The sequence below is a fragment of the Haemaphysalis longicornis genome, unplaced genomic scaffold (genome assembly GCF_048455015.1).
Source record: "Haemaphysalis longicornis isolate Haplotype H1 unplaced genomic scaffold, Haemaphysalis longicornis Haplotype H1 scaffold_14, whole genome shotgun sequence".
Classification (NCBI taxonomy): domain Eukaryota; kingdom Metazoa; phylum Arthropoda; class Arachnida; order Ixodida; family Ixodidae; genus Haemaphysalis; species Haemaphysalis longicornis.
In genome coordinates this window covers 57,682,385-57,699,788 of record NW_027526245.1, presented here as the reverse complement: position 1 = coordinate 57,699,788, position 17,404 = coordinate 57,682,385, and positions in this window count along the sequence as shown.

Genomic DNA, 17,404 nt, shown 5'->3' with positions numbered 1-17,404 from the left:
TATGGGTCCCAGACGATTGATGCATATTCCAACGAGGGTCGTATAACAGTCAAGTATGTTAGTTTTTTAACAGTAGAAGGAGCATTCTACAGTTTGTGTCTCAAAAAACCAAGTTTACGGAAAGAGGACGCACAAACATTAGAGATGTGCTTATTCCAGCTGAGGTTGTTGGTTAGAGTGACACCAAGGTACTTATACTCAACAACCTCAGCTAGTGTCTGGGTACCACATTGATATGTAAATGGTAAAATAGTTTTTTGTTGCTTACTTGCATAAAGACGGTTTTGTCTGTGTTTAACCTCATCTTTCATAGCTCGCACCATGGAAAGATATTATGGAGGTTAGTGTTTAGCAAGAGCTGGTCGTCATGGGAAGTGATTGCATTAAACAGCACACAATCATCAGCAAACAGTCTGATCTGAACCGGCGCGGAAACAGTATGAACAATGTCATTAATATAAATTAAAAATAATAACGGCCAAAGAACACTCCCTTTGGGAACGCCAGAAGTTACAGGGAGCGGGTCAGAGCAATTGCCGGCACTGCTTTGCTTACAAACTGAACACGGTCAGACAAGTAGGATGAAATTCAGGAAATTATAAATTCAGGAAGGCCAATCGATTCCAGTTTTTGAATAAGCTTATCATGAGGAACAAGATCAAATGCCTTTGTGAAATCCAAAAAGATGACATCAACTTGACCTGCCTTAGCTAAAATTTGTGAAAAACTGTGCACAACAGAGATTAATTGCGTTTCTGTGGAAAACCGGCCCTTTCCTGAAACCATGCTGAACATCCGAAAGTATGTTATTTTCATTAAGGAACGTTATAATAAATTTAGCTATAATGTGTTCAAGCACTTTGCAAGATGAAGACGTTATAGAAATTGGACGATAGCTCGACACCAAATCTTTGTCACCCTTTTTGTGCACTGGAGCAATGCGTCCCACTTTCCCATCACGAGGCAAGCGGCCGGAACGGATGGAATCGCGGAAAAAGATTATAAGAAATTTCGATAACATCTCGGCATATCGTCGTAAAAAAAAGTGTTAGGAATTTGATCAGGACCGGTGGAAGTTTTAGTTTTCAAATTCAGGAGCAACGAAACAATACCGGGTAGAGATACAATATCTGGAACGTCGTCATTACTTCGACACAGTCGGTACAGTGGCTCGTTAGAGGCGGTAAAAACGTTATGGAAGTACAAATTGAAATGATTGGCAATCGTTTTCTTGTCAACAATAGTTGCTCCTTCGTGCGTTATTTGTTCAACACAATTGGTGTTTTTGCTCAAAAAGTTCCGAAATTTTTGTGGGGCAGACGTAATAAAGTTGGGTAGAGTATCCTGAAAGTATCTACATTTAGCTATCCTCACAGCCTCGTTCAGTGTGTCCTGGGCAGAAAGAATAACGTTGCGTGGGGCACCGTTGCGTTTAAGCCGCTTTAGTTTTCTTTTCATGTGCAAGACGTTTCGCGTGATCCAAGGATTTGATTTGTGCGTTTTTTGAAACTTTTCTAGGGATAAAATTATATAGACAATGCAGGCATATTTCTTTAAATTTGTTCCACAATACTTCAGGGTCAGTTCCCTCAAATCTGCTGAGGGAGAGATCGAGGTGGTCCAGAACACTCTCGTCATTTGCACGCGTAAAGTCTTTCCCAGTGATTGATTTCGCATGGTGCGTAGTGCGAACAGCGTGCACGGGACAAGAAAAATAAACCATGTCATGATCCGAAAGGCCAGGGTCGACCGTTACAGAACAAAGTTCAATTTACAATTTGGTTTCCATGGTAACTACCACACTTTTCACTTACCGGAACTATGAAATAGGAAATTGCGTTGAGCCCATGGCTGTTTCGCATACTTTTATTTGACACTTCCTCTTCCGTTTTACGACAGACATCAGCTAGCACCAAACAAATTGAAACCGATGGCTCGTGTATCATTCGACCTCGTCCACACCACGTCTTGCCGAAGGAGCGTTGTATAATTCAAGAACGATGTTGACGACATGCTGAAGAAAAACACAGTTCGCCATTTAACGAGCTTCTAATCCTGGAAGGTTGTTCTAGTCCGCAAGAAAGACGGATCTGTACAAGAATGTGTGGATTACCGGGCGCTTAACAACAGAAATAGGAAACATGTCAATCTGATGCTTAAAAGTGACGATGCTATGGACACAATTCAGGGGCCTGAATACTTCTCCAATCTAGACCTGAGATCAGGATACTGGCAAATTTGTATACACTAGCAAGACAAAAAAAAAAAACAGCTTTTGCCACGCCCGATGGTCCTTACGAATTTAACGTAATGCCGTTCGGGCTGTGTAACACTCCAGCCACATTTAAAGGCATGATCGATCAGGTTTTACGAGGTTTCAAACGGAAGACATGCCTATGTTATGTTGACGACATAGTTATATTTTCTTACACTTTTCTGGAACATTTTTATCGACTTAATGAGGTGTTAACATGCCCTTCCAATGCCGGTCTGACCCTTAACGCAAAAAATGCCACATTGCTAGACAGTAGAATAACGTATTCGGTCATGTAGAGCGGAAGGACGGAATCCCGTCCGACCTCGACAATGCCGTACTAAATTTTTCCCGCCCAAGCCGTGAGAAATAATTCTGGAGATAGGATTGGCCTCCCACTGCCGCCGCTTTGTCCGATGCTTCGCTTCCATTGCTTCACCTCGGCATAAACTCCTGTCTTCTGACACACCATTCCTATGGTGTGAGGAATGCGAAACAGCCTTTACGAAACAGAAGCGTGCCCTAACCTCTGAGCTCGTACTTGGTCATTTTAATGAAAAAGTACACTCTCTAATGCACCCCGACACAGCGGTCACGGCATTGGGGCTGTTCTGTTACAACGGAGGACATCTTCCGTAGCAAGTAATTGCCTATGTGGGGCGGACATTGACACTTCAAAGAAAAATTACACAATAACAGAGCAATATTGCTTCGCCGCAGTTTCGGTAGTTGCGAATTGCCGCTGCGGACACTTTTACAGAACTAGTCTCCGACTTGACTTCTCATCAGAGGTTCGAAACTTCCTGCCCAGAACGTACTGACCTCCTAACCGTTCGGCTCAACCACGATTACGTCGCCTGCTCCACCAACTTCGACTCAATAATGGCACCCTTTACTGGTGAAACAACCCAACCGGCGAGAGATGGGTGCCCGTCATTCCCCGTGCTCTCCAAAGCAAAGGTTACCGCAGGTCACCTCGCCTTCCACAAGACTTATGATCGTATCAGAAGCCGCTTCTTCCGACACGGCCTACCCCCTTCTGTCGGAAAATACGTTGCATCGCGCGCATTGTATCGGCACGGCAAACGTCTGACTTCGGGGCCTACATGCGCACTCGAGCCACTCCCCCTAACCACTTCTCCGTTTGAACTCCTTGGCATCGACCCTGTGGTCCTCTGGCCGCCAAATTGGCTGGACATCGGTGGATCGTTCCCGCCATGTATCATCTCACGGGCTGCGCGGAGTCAGCTTTAATTTCCATGGGCTTCGTTTTATAGGTGGCGGAACTCTTTTTGAAGGCGATAGTCTTGCGACATGGACCGCCGAAGTGCTTCTTAGTGACCGATGCCATGTACGTCTTTCTGCCGTGCTTGCAGAAGTTATTGAGAGCTAGTTTCTGGGCTAGTTAGTATATTATTTCATGTAAAACACTGCGCTAAATTGAAATTACGGAGACGAAGGACGGCGGAACACACGATGCAGACTTACGAAAGCGCTTTCGTAAGTCTGCATCGTGTGTTCCGCCGTCCTTCGTCTTCGTAATTTCAATTTAGCGCAGTGTTTTTACATGAAATTGCAGAATTTCTTCGCCCGACCGGACCTTTACACAACACCACGTCCAGCTACCGCAGTAAAACTAATGGTTAAAACGAACGTTTTCATCGCATGCTCGCCGATACCATTTGTGTTACATTCTGGCCGACCATAAAAACAGCGACATTGCGCCCCCCTTCGTCACCTACACATATAATACAGCCGTTCAACGAACCACAGGATTTTCTCCTTTCTCGTCTATGGCCGCGCAGCTGCATCTGTTCTCGATAAATCCTTGACTGCACGTATGCCCGTTGCAGCCAATATTCTTAATGACTTTATTTCTTGCCCATCTTATAGCCGCCATCTGGCTCGTCTCAGGTAGAGAGCCCCTCAGGAAGACCGGAAGTTAAACTACGACTCCTCGCGTTGTCTCCTTTAACAGGCGGCGACCAAGTCTCACTTTCCACTCATCTCCGGAACCTGCAGGACTCTGCGAGAGGTTCCTTCCCCGCTTCATTGGCCCTTACACTATCCAAGAACATACACTACCAGTAAATTACCTCGTTACACCGACCTGTCACCGACCGCCGTTGTCGTGGCACTGCAGTTGTACACGTACTACGCGTTTCCCTGCTCAAGCCTTTCGACTGCCGGTCTCCGCCCTAGTGCTCGAGTCGGCCACTTCTGTCCCTAGGGAAATGTAAGCACTAAGGCAGACATTAGCAGCCGTATGCTGATATTTTCCCAGTGGATATGCGCCGAAGGCTCTGTGTCAAAGGCTATGTTCCACCAACTTGCTGAAGGCTATGTACCAGTGCCACCTGCCACGCTCGCCACGCTCATCGTCGTCGACACGCTAGCATCGAAGGTGTGCTCTAGAATCTCCGCGCTTGTCCTGGGCTCGCTTGGCTGGCGCCCTTTGCAAGGTCCACCGAATACACAGGTCCCTAACGAATCTTGTCCTGTGTCTCACACAATTTTAAAGCAAATCTTTACTACTGCGGTCCACCGGTTTCACAATCGCGGAGGGTTTGACCTTCATTTGGCCGCAGCTGCGGCGCACGTGACTCACCGGGCCGCGGTACGCCGTCAGCGGCGTTCGCTAGTCGCATGGAGGAAAGAATACTCAGGAGAGGCCCCTAGCATCCCAATGCATTGCGAAAAGTGTGAAGGAAGTGATGTCATTTTTCTTGAGCCCATGGGCAATGTTTCTTACTTGTCTACAACTGCGGCGGCCAAATTTGGGCGAATAGAACGGACAAATTTTTAAGGCGTTTGGTATGTGGCTGCCTCGCTACGCTTGCAAACCAGCGCAGTCACTACGACAAACGTTTTTAGATTAGGCCAGTTTGAAAACTCCGCCGTCGGAGGCGGCCTTAACTCATACCCCGCAGTCGCGCTTACGTCGCGTCGAGATCGGCGGTGTGTGGCGGAGCGAGCCGCTACCGCCGCCGGCGACCATGCCGGGAAAATCCCCTTCGCTCACCGTTGGCTAGAGCCACAGTTCGTTCTTTGTTCACTGTGTGTTTCTTCGTTGTGAAGTGAAGTGAAATTTATCGCTGCGGAGACGTAGCGCGTCTGCGTTCGCCATACCGCGAGCCTGTTGCTATGACGACGACAAACGCTACTTTGCCAGGCTTAAGAGCTGAAAAATCGTCCTTCTATCTCAAAAACGAAGGGCGTTTTTCGATTGAAACTTTGGGTGGGGGTTAGAATGGGAAAATTGAAGGCGAAATCAACAGCTTAGAACATGATATCGCACCGAGGAATTAGCGACGAAGCTGTTTTCGCTTCGAAGCGGGAGGGCAGGGCGACGCCATGTTAGTCAAATCAAACCGGATATAGCAAAGGATGATGGGATAGAGTGCTAGGCTCCGTGGGCTCAAGTAATGGCGGGACTCGGCTTCACAAATGTGACGTCAGGGCCTCTCCTAACCTTTTCTTTCCTCCATGCTGCCAGCTGTTCGCCTTCCAGTTTCGTTTCCATGCGAGGGTATACGCCTCGAGCGCGGCCTGTAGGGGCGCCATTGAAATCCCCCTAGCGGCCTGTTTCGAAAGCAGCCGCGGGAGTTCGTGCTCCGCTCCCCAGTGCCGCCGCTGCTTTTGCGGCACGTTAACGACTTCTATTTACCGTTTGCGGGCGTTTGAAATCCATGTTTATGTGGAGCAGTCACTTGGTTCGCAGATGGGGTGTGTTTACGAGAGTGTAAATGTTTCTGACGCGATCTTAGTGTGGTATATTCGGTGTGTATAAGCGCCAGGTATATGTCACAGGCCAGCGTCGCGGAACCGGCGTATGATGGAGCCGATTGTAGTTACACTGACCTGAATTTATTAGCCGTGTCTCCGTAACCACCGGTTCCTCAGATGTTCATGCTACGGCTATACACTACGATTTAAATCGGTTTTGTGCGCTTGCATAATCAGCGGAGCATTCATACCTGGCAGCACGCCAGTTACGTTTGCCAATATTATATCTCAGATATTGATCACCACCATTTACAAGCCAGTCTGTGTTAATTTCGGGATTATTCAACAAAAGTATGATTGACAATGCATAATTATATTTGGGGGTCAGCACACGACAGAGTCGCCTTGTCGTGAGGTAAGCGCCCGCAGACATTCATCTGCTACATATATCCTCTGCGAGCTGCGCGGAGACGGGCTTACAATATAATCCGCGTCCGCGACTAAATCCTTCTTCGAAATATCGTCATATGGCACAGGGAGCCTGCAGAATAAATCAGAAACTTAAATCAGAGGTCCTTATCACATACCACACTCTTCCAACGACACCTTTCAACGCTTGTTGAACAGCCTACCCTGTATACTTCTAGAAATGCGTCCGCCGGACGATCAGCTCTTCGTTGAAGTAGAAAAACAAAAGGAAAGTGATCGCGAGGTTTGTGTGTGGGATTACTAAAACGTTCATCGCTTGATTCCGCTCAGCAATGCATTTGTACACAGCGTCCCCCTCCCCCCCCCCCCCCCCGCCGATGTCTCGCGAAATAGCAGTGCATTTCGCGTATACGCCTCGAGCGCGGCCTGTAGGGGCGCCACTGAAATCCCCCTAGCGGCCCGTTTCGAAAGCAGGCGCGGGAGTCCCCGGCCCGCTCCCCCCTGTCGCCGTTGCTTTTGGGGCTCGTTCAAGACAGCGATTTACCGTTTGTCCGCGTTCGAAATACCGAATAACGTGGAGCAGGCACTCTGTTTGCAAGCGTGGTATGTTCACGAGAGTATAAACGTTTATGACGCGATATTAGTGAGATCTATATGAGCGCCAGGCGTGTGTCACAGGCCGGCGTCCCGAAGCCAGCATTTGCATGCAGCTGATTGCAATTCCGCTGCCCTGAAATTTAGTGACTGTGTCTCCGTAAGCAGTCTTTCCTCCGATGGTCATGTTGCGGCCATACACACTATGATGTAAATCGACTTTGTGCACATACAAAATCTAGCGGAGCACTCATACCTGACAGCACGCAAGTTACGCCTGCCAATATCACATATCAGATATTGATCAGTACCATGAACAAGCTAATGCGGCATAAATTTCACAAACATTGTACCAAAGAAGTACGATGGATAATGCAAAATTACACTCCGGAGTCAGCACACGACGACAAATTTATTGCTGGGTCGTCTTGTCCCGAGCGAGGTGAGCGCTCGCAAAGATTCATCTGTTACATTTATCCTCCACGAGAAGCGCGAAGATGGGTTTAAAGAGTAATCCGCGTCCATGACCAAACTCTTCTTCGAAACACCGTCATATGAGTCATGACACAGGGAGACTGCAGAATCTAGCATAAACCGAAATCAGAGACCCTTATCAGATACGACACTCTTCCAACGAGCCCGTGTGTACGAGATTTCGGCGCGCGTTAAGGCTCTAGGTGGTCAAAATTAATCCGGAGCCCTCCACTACGGCGTGCCTCATCGTCTCCGTTGCGTCGGCGCGTTAAACCCTGCAATCAATCAATCAACTCTTCCAACGACACCTCGTATCGCTTGTGAACTGCCTACCCAGTATTCTTAAAAAAATGAGTCCGCCGAGTGATCAGCCGTTTTTCAAAGCGAAAAACAAACGAAAAGTGAACACGCAGCTTGTGTGTGTGATTACTAAAACGTTTATTCGTTGATTTCGCTCCGCATTTGTAAACAACGATAGTTGAGCGTCCTCCTCCTCATCCCCCCCCCCCCCCCACCCGCTTATGTCTAGCGAAATATCAGTGCATTTCGCATCTAGTTGGTCTGGTGATTACTACATTGCTCAGACAAACGTCTTCAGCATTTCAGAAGCTGCACTCGTTTTTTTTTTATTCCCGTACTATTCTATTTATTCCTTACTTGCAGACCATTCATTTTCCCGTGGTTTCATTAACATATACCTTGTTTCTTACTATAAGGCATGAGTGGGCACATATCTGACTTAACATTTTCTTTTCCGTACTTAATATTTTCGCGTGGCTTATATTCCCATAAAAGGCACAAGTTTTTGTCAGCTATTGGGTTATCACATCCCCGAAATATATTTTTCTACGACGTACGTATTCGAAGCAAAGCCGCATTTGTTGTCCGCGCTGCAAAACGAACCAACCTTTTACAGTGCCAATATCAGGTCTAAACGAGGCGACAATAAATAGAATTCTCTTGTGCTGACGTGTTCGAAGGTGACAGCGGTGATATGCTGCTGCCATCGCCGACGCCCGCAAGAGCGGCCAAGAAGCGCGCAGAACCGCCTCCCCGGGTAGCTCTTGTTGGCGTTAGAGCGCTCTACCAAGACGCAGCTGTTTTTTTTAAGTGCCCTAAACGTGCAGTTAGCTTACAGACGTCACCATAACAAGTTGTTTAGAGCGCGGAAAGGCAAAGAGAAGCGAAAGAAAACCAAAACACTGCATGACCACCTATCAGCCACGCAGCGCTAATCCCGCAAACGCCGCGGAGAAGCGGCGGCAGGCGGCGCAGCGATCGCGAATCTCGAGGCGTATAGTTGGTCTAGTGAAACCTATAGTTTAGACGAACGTCTTTAGCATGTCAGAAGCTGCACTGCTTTTTTTTTCATTTCCGTTAGAGCTATTATGTTTCTTAATTCCGCACTTGCACAGCATTTATTTTTCCGTGGTTTCATTAACTTTCCATGGTTCTTGCTATATGGCGTGTGTTGGCACATATTTAACGACGCACAGTGTTGGAATATACTTTACGTTTTCACATGGTTTTTATTCTTATAAAAGGCGTAGGTTATTGTCTGGAATTGGGTAATCACATCCCCGAAACATATTTTTCTGTGACGTATATATGCGAAACGAAGCCGCATTCGTTGTCCACGCTGCAAAATGGAGCCAACCTCTCATTGTGCCAGTATCAGGTCTAAACGAGGCGTCAGTAGAATTCACTTGTGCCTAATGTTTTGGAGGTGACATGGGTGATATGTCGCTGCCGTCGCGACGCCCGGCGGCGACGAAGCGCGCAGAACCGCGTCCCCGGGTAGCTCTTGCAGGCGATCGCGTACTCTACGAAGACGCAGCTGCTTTTTAAGTGACCTAAACGTACTCTTTGCCTATAGACGTCACCATAAAAAGCTTTTTTCATGTCGCGGAAAGGTGAAAAGAAGCGAAATAGAACCAAAACACTGCACAAACCCCTATCAGTCACGCAGCGCAAATCCCGTCAACGCCGCGGAGAAGCGGCGGCAGGCGGCGCAGCAATCGCGATGCTCGAGTCGTATGTCCGGGTGTATAATGTTGCTACTTAGTTGAACTGTCTATTCGGACGGAGTCTCCAATAGGTTTTTGTCCTGTTTCATTTAAAAACTGTTAGGTGGCGCTGCAATAGAGGAGGCTCGTTGTGCTGATCTTTTTCATCGCGCAACTACTACTCAGCCGAAGATCGCAGGGCATCGTACCTAATTTTTGCGAGCAAGGCTACAATTGCGAGTAAGAAGATGATAACAAAGCTCAGCTTTGTTTTCAGAGATAAGTGACCGTGAACGTCAACAAGCATCAACCATGGCGTTCCGTTTTCAACTTCATGCATGTTTTTTTCCGCGTCGCGGGCTTGTCCCAAATAATGTGCTCGCTGTACATGCAAATTCAGTCATTGACAAGATGTTTTTACGTTATGTGGGGGCAAATTGGTGCCTCTGATAATGTCAATTCGCCAGATGTATTGCAGGGAACCAACCGAAATTGCACATTTTGATTTGGAGGTTGGGCTTCACCGCATGACACCAGCACCGTGCGTGCTAACTTTTTTTATATCTGACAAACTGTTCGGCGCAAGTCGACATTTGTTCTAGGGCGTGTTTTTGAAATTTTAAATTTTTCCCTACAAAATGTATATTCTAATTTTTTTCTACTACCGGTGGTTTGATATACACAACTCCTTTTCTATCATTTTTTTCAACAACTTGACAAAAATTCGATTTTGATATTTGTTTCACAACTATGATATATCAAAACATTTAAAAAACTGGTGTTATTGGAAAAGCCGTTAAATAATCTGCATTTTGTGTTCCAGTAATTAGTGCCCAACCAACGTTTTAGCAGGAAAAAAAATGTTTTCTTGGACCCCTAAAAATTGGCCAATTTTCCGGCGGTAGCGAAAGTTTTAACCGCGCTTGTTTGCGCTGTTTCACAGTGCGAACCAACTAGCCTACATTTATGCGTTGCCAAAAACCAGTACATAATAACCAGAGTGCATTGGCCAGTGCTGGTCTAGTGGTTTCTTTTTTTTTTTTTGTGAGTCCCCAAACTTACGCAGCGCAGGGTACCCGAAGAGGAGCACATACACAGATTAGCGCAATGACCGATGCTTACCGACGGATTTTTCATCTCATGCGACTACCCCAACTCGTACATGTGTGACGAACATAGCACTTACCGCATAACCAGGGATTAGTGACACCGACTGTGGGGATGTTTGGATTGTAAGCACTAGTGACATGCCAATCTTGCTCAGCCAACATCACCTTTGGAAAATTCGGAACAGACATCGACACGTTCATGTGTAGACACTTTGAATAATTGAAAAAATAACAATACCCACCAGTGGATATTCTCGGCGATGTACTGCCTCCTCGTTATCCTGTTACAACCAACAAGTACCAACGATTTCATTGCCAGTTGTAACATTGAATGGTAAAGCATTATTGTTATGCATTACTGTATTTGATCTAAAAGGGGTCACAATATTAGTTTTCTCGCTAGTGAGTACTTATGCACAGGACCTCGTGTAAAAATGCGAAAGCTGCAAATTCATGGGGGATTCAGAGCACCGAATGTCCGTGAAATAAGTTTACTCATGTCAGGGCAATGGCAACCGCCATTTTTTTGGATTCTACGTAAAAACACACAATGTTTCCGTTAGCTGAAGTTGCCAATCTGTGAAGGTCATGCATTCCCGCCAACCGTTTACAAGAGGTTACTTCTTTTCAGCAGATCACAAAGAGGGCGTGGACCACAGTCAATGCATTATTGAATATCACAAGCAAGCCGGCCTTGTCTTGTTCGTTGCAGTGCGTCTTATTTTTATGTGTCGTACAATTATTATGCCCATTTAAAACTTGGGAAAATGTTATCCCTAAACTGGCGCAATTAACTCTCGTGAAACGTCAAAATGATGAATCCGAACACAACCATTCCGTCATCCTGAGGTACGTGGTCAAACTGATAGCCAATTAAAAATAGCTTCTATTCGAGATGGCGAAATCGCTTATTGATGGAGTCTCTAATAGGGTCCCGATAAAAACAAAACTGGCTGTACAATTTAATCTATTGTACTTTCCTTAAACTTTTTATAAACACTTTTTATAAACTACTTTTGTTCAGTTCAACACAAATCTTTCGCTCGTGTTTAGATCAACGTTTGTGGATTGCCTTACAGTATCAATGCAACCACAAAAATGGCTTTTTTAGCTAGCCCTGACGTGCGTCTTTACATTAGGACTGTGCATCGAATATAAATTGTATCTTCTGTTAAGACTTTCCATATATTTTGTACACACTATCACATAGCCAGGTGGTGATGTTTGTCAGATAAGCTTCCAATTGTAAGATGTTTCATAAGATAAATGCGTGCACACGTCAGTGGTTGCTTCAGTTTCACTTACGAATACATTAGGCATTCTCAAGGTCGAGAGTATGGTCCGCGATTAAAATTTGGGGGCTATTTTATATGTCACGCAGTTTTGGGTATGGTATATATGTTAGAGCGGAAATTTGGGCAAGTTGGTTCATACTGGGGTAACTGACGCGAACGCAAGAAAAAAATGCGGATGCAACAGGCGCTAGCCATCAACTGAATGTTACAAAACATTGAACCGGAAACTTGCCGCAACCCAAAAACCCAAGATTCAGAGCACATCACATTACAATGCACAATTCATCTTGAATCAGTCCAGTTCGGTTTTTTACAGTGCCAGTGGAGGTCTCTGCGTCTCTGCTCTTGCATTTGCATCTCTTTTTTGCGCTAGAAAAAAATGCATCAGTTATCTTGTTTGAGTGTATTTTGCTGGTGAATTAGATGCGGTTTTCATTTGAAGAAATCAAATACCAAGTAGCCGAGCACAAAAGCTCTGCTCAATAAATGCAAAAATTTATTTTTTATACAGATTTTTCCCCAGGAGTAGTAATTTTTGCTCACTCACTGACGTTCACTGGACCAAGATATTTTGATCAAACACCATCCAAGTCCAGGATTAGGTATTTCAAAGTCGGGCTCGTAGTCGGAAACGTTGTCTGCACTTTCCAGGTAAGCTCAAATGCTTCACCACTTCTTGAGTACTGCTCTGCAAACTCCAAGATGTGCTGCTTGTGCATGGACGTATTCAGAATAAGGAAGTCTGCGAACGCTCGTGCCGCTCGGATTACCTTGGCTTGCGCATCGTGAGACAAAGGAAACACCTCCCAAACTAGTCGGGTCCTGCCTCGTGGAGATTTGTCCAGTGTGTCCACAATAGACGTCAACTGGTAGACAGCACTTACGTGGTCGGCCACGAAGTGGAGATATGCTCGAGTAAGACAGGGTAGCTGACACAGCATTGAAACCACAACGGTGTTGCCCTTCAAGCCGGACAGGTGCAAACTCTGAACCTTCTTGCAACATGACAAGGAGCCAAGCAGCTCGTCTGGAACCAAGCTGACGTCGATGTGGACGTGCTCCAGCGTCTTCGAGTAGCTCAGAATGAGCTGCTTGAATTGCCCTTCCTCTAAAACAAGATTGGGCACTTTGAAGCACTGCAGAAGCGGGGGCGGACGAAACTGCCCGTTCAGCCATCCTTCACCGCAGTCGAGTATGACGCGCAGTGACCTGAGTTCCAGGAAGCCTTCAAGAGCCTGGGCGACGCTGATGTCGTTTTCATTAAGCAGGAACCCAGTCTCTAGCATTGTGAGGCCAGGACAACTCTTTGACACGTGCAACAGACAAGCGGTGGAGATGGCATCCACTGATAAATTGCAGAGGTAGTGGAGACACCCGAGGTACTCCAAGCTTTCACTGCGGGAAATATGCTCCACGCCTATCTCCATGAATTCAAGTTCAGGACAGCTGCAACACAGTTGGTACAGGGCATCGTCATTGATCCCCACCGCGGTTGAGGCCACGAACTCCTTGAGGCACGGCAGCATCTCCAGGGGGCGCACGTCAGTCGCAGACAGCCTGTGCGGGCCCACGAGCATGATGGCCGTGAGCGACTTGCAGTGTCCAAGGAGGCGCGGCATGGCATGGTGTGAGATCGTGCTGCTGGAAATCACCAGCTTTTTTAAGACCCGCAATGCAGACGAGGCTGAAGCTATCGTCTCAAAGTCTGCTCTCTCGGAGGTGATTTCTAGCGTATGCAGCATGGTTGAGCGCTCGAGGATCTTTCGTGTTTGCTGAGGGCTGTCGCCATTTCCAGGGTCTATGCGCACCACAGTGTACAGCGACGGGTCGCAGGTCAACTTCCGCCAACTCTGCGACACCTGGGCAAGTACTTCGAGAAAACGCTGCGGTAGGTGCGAAAATATCTTGATAATTATCTCCGGGGGTAGTTCGTCGAATTCCATTCCGGATCTTTACAATGCGGCGTTGAAGTTGGCCCCTTGTTTTCGTACGTAAGTTTTGACTGCGACCGTGCTGCCCTGCGTGAAATAGCCTGCGCGTTAGTCATGCTTATAATATTACTATTTTTTCTGGATATGAGATAACGTAAATTATCAAAGGTTGTTATGTGCAGCGTATCGTGAAATTATTACTCGTGTATTCTCGAAGTGCTGTGCGCCAGTTTAAACGGCTCCTTCTACACCGTACCTGAAGATAACCAATATTCGGTCTATTTAGCTAGAGTGATGTTATTTCCCTTGTATGGGTAAATGTGTGCCCCAGTGCAAGCTCTGGTGACGTGTTTAGAACATTTGCACATCTCCTCGGCCGCACGACCATTCCTCCGGTACTTTATGACTGCTCACGTTCTTTCATGGCGAGAGCCTGGTGCAGTGTTGTGAAGTGAACCTCTGATATGCCACCTGTCGACAGAGCAGCCAGGCGTTTTTACCATTCGCTCTAAATCGTAATTCTTCTCAACCCATCTCAATCGACCTTAATCAGCTTTATTTAAATTGCTTCTCACAAAAACAGCTTAACCCCACCATAACCTCGTTAGTCCTTAATCCATCCATCTTATTTCTTCTTGATACATCTTATACACCTGAATACATCCTAATCGCACCTTAATAGTGTTTAATTCTAATCGCTAATTATTCATGACTAGTTTTTAGCTCACTGTGACGCAAAAAAGAAGCAGCTTTTGAGAAATTGGTACTCGCTGGTTAGGCATTCGATGCTTCGACGAGTGTCATTTGTTAGAGGAAAGGCGCTTGGGTATGAAGAAAGTGCGGGGGGAAGCGTTTCCGCTCTTCTTGCGCGCTCTATGCACGTTCCATGCTACGCCTCTAGAGCGTTGTTGCAGGTCCGAAATAGAGCCTGCTTCGGTATATAACGTCGCCAAAAACCACGGGGGGATGTACTGGATAGGTTCAACCACGCTAGGTGGGGCTCCCTGGGACACATCCATCATTTCCTCACCAGAGAAGGATTTGGCCACTCTGTTTGATTACGTTTGTTAAAACCTCGCAATGATTGTACAATCCTACCAGCGGCATTCGCGCACCCGATAGGCGTTGCTGGAGATCTTTGGGAGAGGCCTTCGTCCTGCAGTGGACGCAACCAGGCTTAAGATAAAGATAAAGACAAATATTTTAGCTCATTCTGATTTACCGTGATACATGTTGTTCTACTTCAATTCCACCCTACTAACCATTTGTGTTATTTACTACGACACATTACTGAAATTTTTAATCGTTATTCATCTCACATACACTGTTTCCATGCTTTGGTTCGCTTCTGCGTTTTAATGGGTATTTGTACCGCTCGTGTCGAAGACGGAGTCCTTCAAGGTTACCTCCCAATCGGGCTTCAGACTCTCGCCGTAATATTGGGGGACGCAGACTTTTTCCGCTGGTATTGGCGCAGAGAAGGAAGGAATAAAAAGCATGAAAGGTGATTTTCTAAAAAGCGACCAAATGAGGCTTTCACAATTGCCCAGTCTAAAATGACGACAGGAATACCGCAGAAACCTAACAAGTATTCCTGTAGTACGACAAAAAGCTTTGTTGTGACGACAAAGCCATCGGTTGTTACAACACACATTTATGTCGTAACGACAAATTCAATTTTCTCAACAACAAACATTCCTGTAGTCACAACAGAACTGCCGGTCGCTGCGACAGCCATGACGCTGTCGCTACATATCCAGCTGCCAGAATCACGACACAAGAATACAACAAGACGACTGTACGACACACAAAAATGCGACAAACTACAGGAATTGTAATGCGTGACATTCTTTGCCGAGTACTCCCAGGTCCAGGACCCTGTACACACTAAACTTTTTAACACCCTTAAAGGTGCTAAAAGGGTGCACTCAACATTTTGCACCCTGTTTGCACCTATTAAGGACTAAAACATTGCTCCGGTACCCAATCATGAGGGTGCCACATATTAAGGGGTGTAAATCTTAACATTTTTACACCCTTTAAGGTGCAAGGAGGGTGTACTGAACATTTTGCACCCTTTTTGCACCTTTCAAGCACCCAAATATTGCTCGGGCACCCCACCTCGAGGGTGCCGAAATTCAGGGGTGTAATCAACAGTTTCATAGGGTGCTACGACCGTTACAGGGGTGCTAAAAAGTATTTCTTCTCGATTGGGGTGTTACCACGGCACCTTATCGTTAGGGTGCCTAAAAGAACGGTGTGTGAATGCAAGCATGCAAAAATGCACAAAAACAGGCTGAATGTTTAAACCGCACATTGCACTATTTCACCGCCCGTTGAGAGAATAAATATGAACTCTCCACATAGACCAGGGGAAAGGCTCTAAAATTGCTGTTCGTAAATTGAACAAAACGTGCTGAATGTTTAAATTCCACTCTGCACTAATCTACTGCTTCGAGTGTATCACAAGGTTCGTTTCGATGTCTCGGTGCACGGGAAGGAAAGGCTACAAAATGCCTCTTGTAGTCCTATAAATAAAACTTTTACGCGAGGCATCGGTGTCCTCAACGAAATCGAATTTACCTAAGAATTTGTTCCCGTATTATTATGCCCCGGGCAAAAATTCCAACAAGACTTTCTTGTTGGGCTCACAGCACGCCTGTGGGGCCAATACGAAGTTCTGTCGGCACTCTATCGTTCCAATAGCCTAGTCTTCCAACAGGGAGTTTAATCTTGATGGCGTTTGTGGGGCCAATAAGAAGCTCTGTCGGCACTCTATCGTCCCAACAGCGTAGTCTTCCAACAGGGAGTTTAACCGTGATGGCGTTTACCGGCTCGCCAACACGATAAGTCAACGCCAACAGACGCCTCGTTCGTAATCAGCGGCGCGAGCGCGCCATCAGACAGAACCGACAGACGCCCTGAAGGTGGTTTTTAGGGCCTAAACAGCAGCGTCTATGTCTGGCATAGACGCTAGACGTCAACGTTTGTGTTCTGAATTTTCCCTTCAGTAAGTAACAGTCAGACGGACGATAACATAACTATGTGAAGATGTGCTTTGGCTCATACCACGCAAGCGCAATCGTTTGTGGCTGCAGCCTCGGTTGCTCTTCGTCCACAACAAACTGAATCGGCTGTACAGCTTTCTTCGAGGGCGTGTATGCAGGGGTTCTATCTTCCTTTTTTGCGCAGGCCGACGGGGGCGGTCGTGTAAAATCATTTTCGCTCGTCGCTTCCGTAGCGTTGCCACCTTCCTGGTTTTGGACCGGCCCGACCGGTTTTTTAAACAGCGGGCCGGTTGCCGGTCCATATCTAAAACCAGTCGTCATCAGCCGGTTTTTTGGCTTTTGTGCCGTGATTATGCCCGTTTTGGCGTTTTATAAGCGTCAATTCAACAACTAAGACGATAAATACGTGTCGACAACGACGACAAGCTGCGCAAAGACACGCGAGCAGAGAAAATACGCAGGCGAGCGCGCTGCCTCAGATGGAGGGGGACCTAAGGGAAGAACAAAATAACGAAATTCTACCGCCGCGGTCAGCAATTGCGGTTACTTTTCAGTGAAGCACATGCAGAGCGATTAAC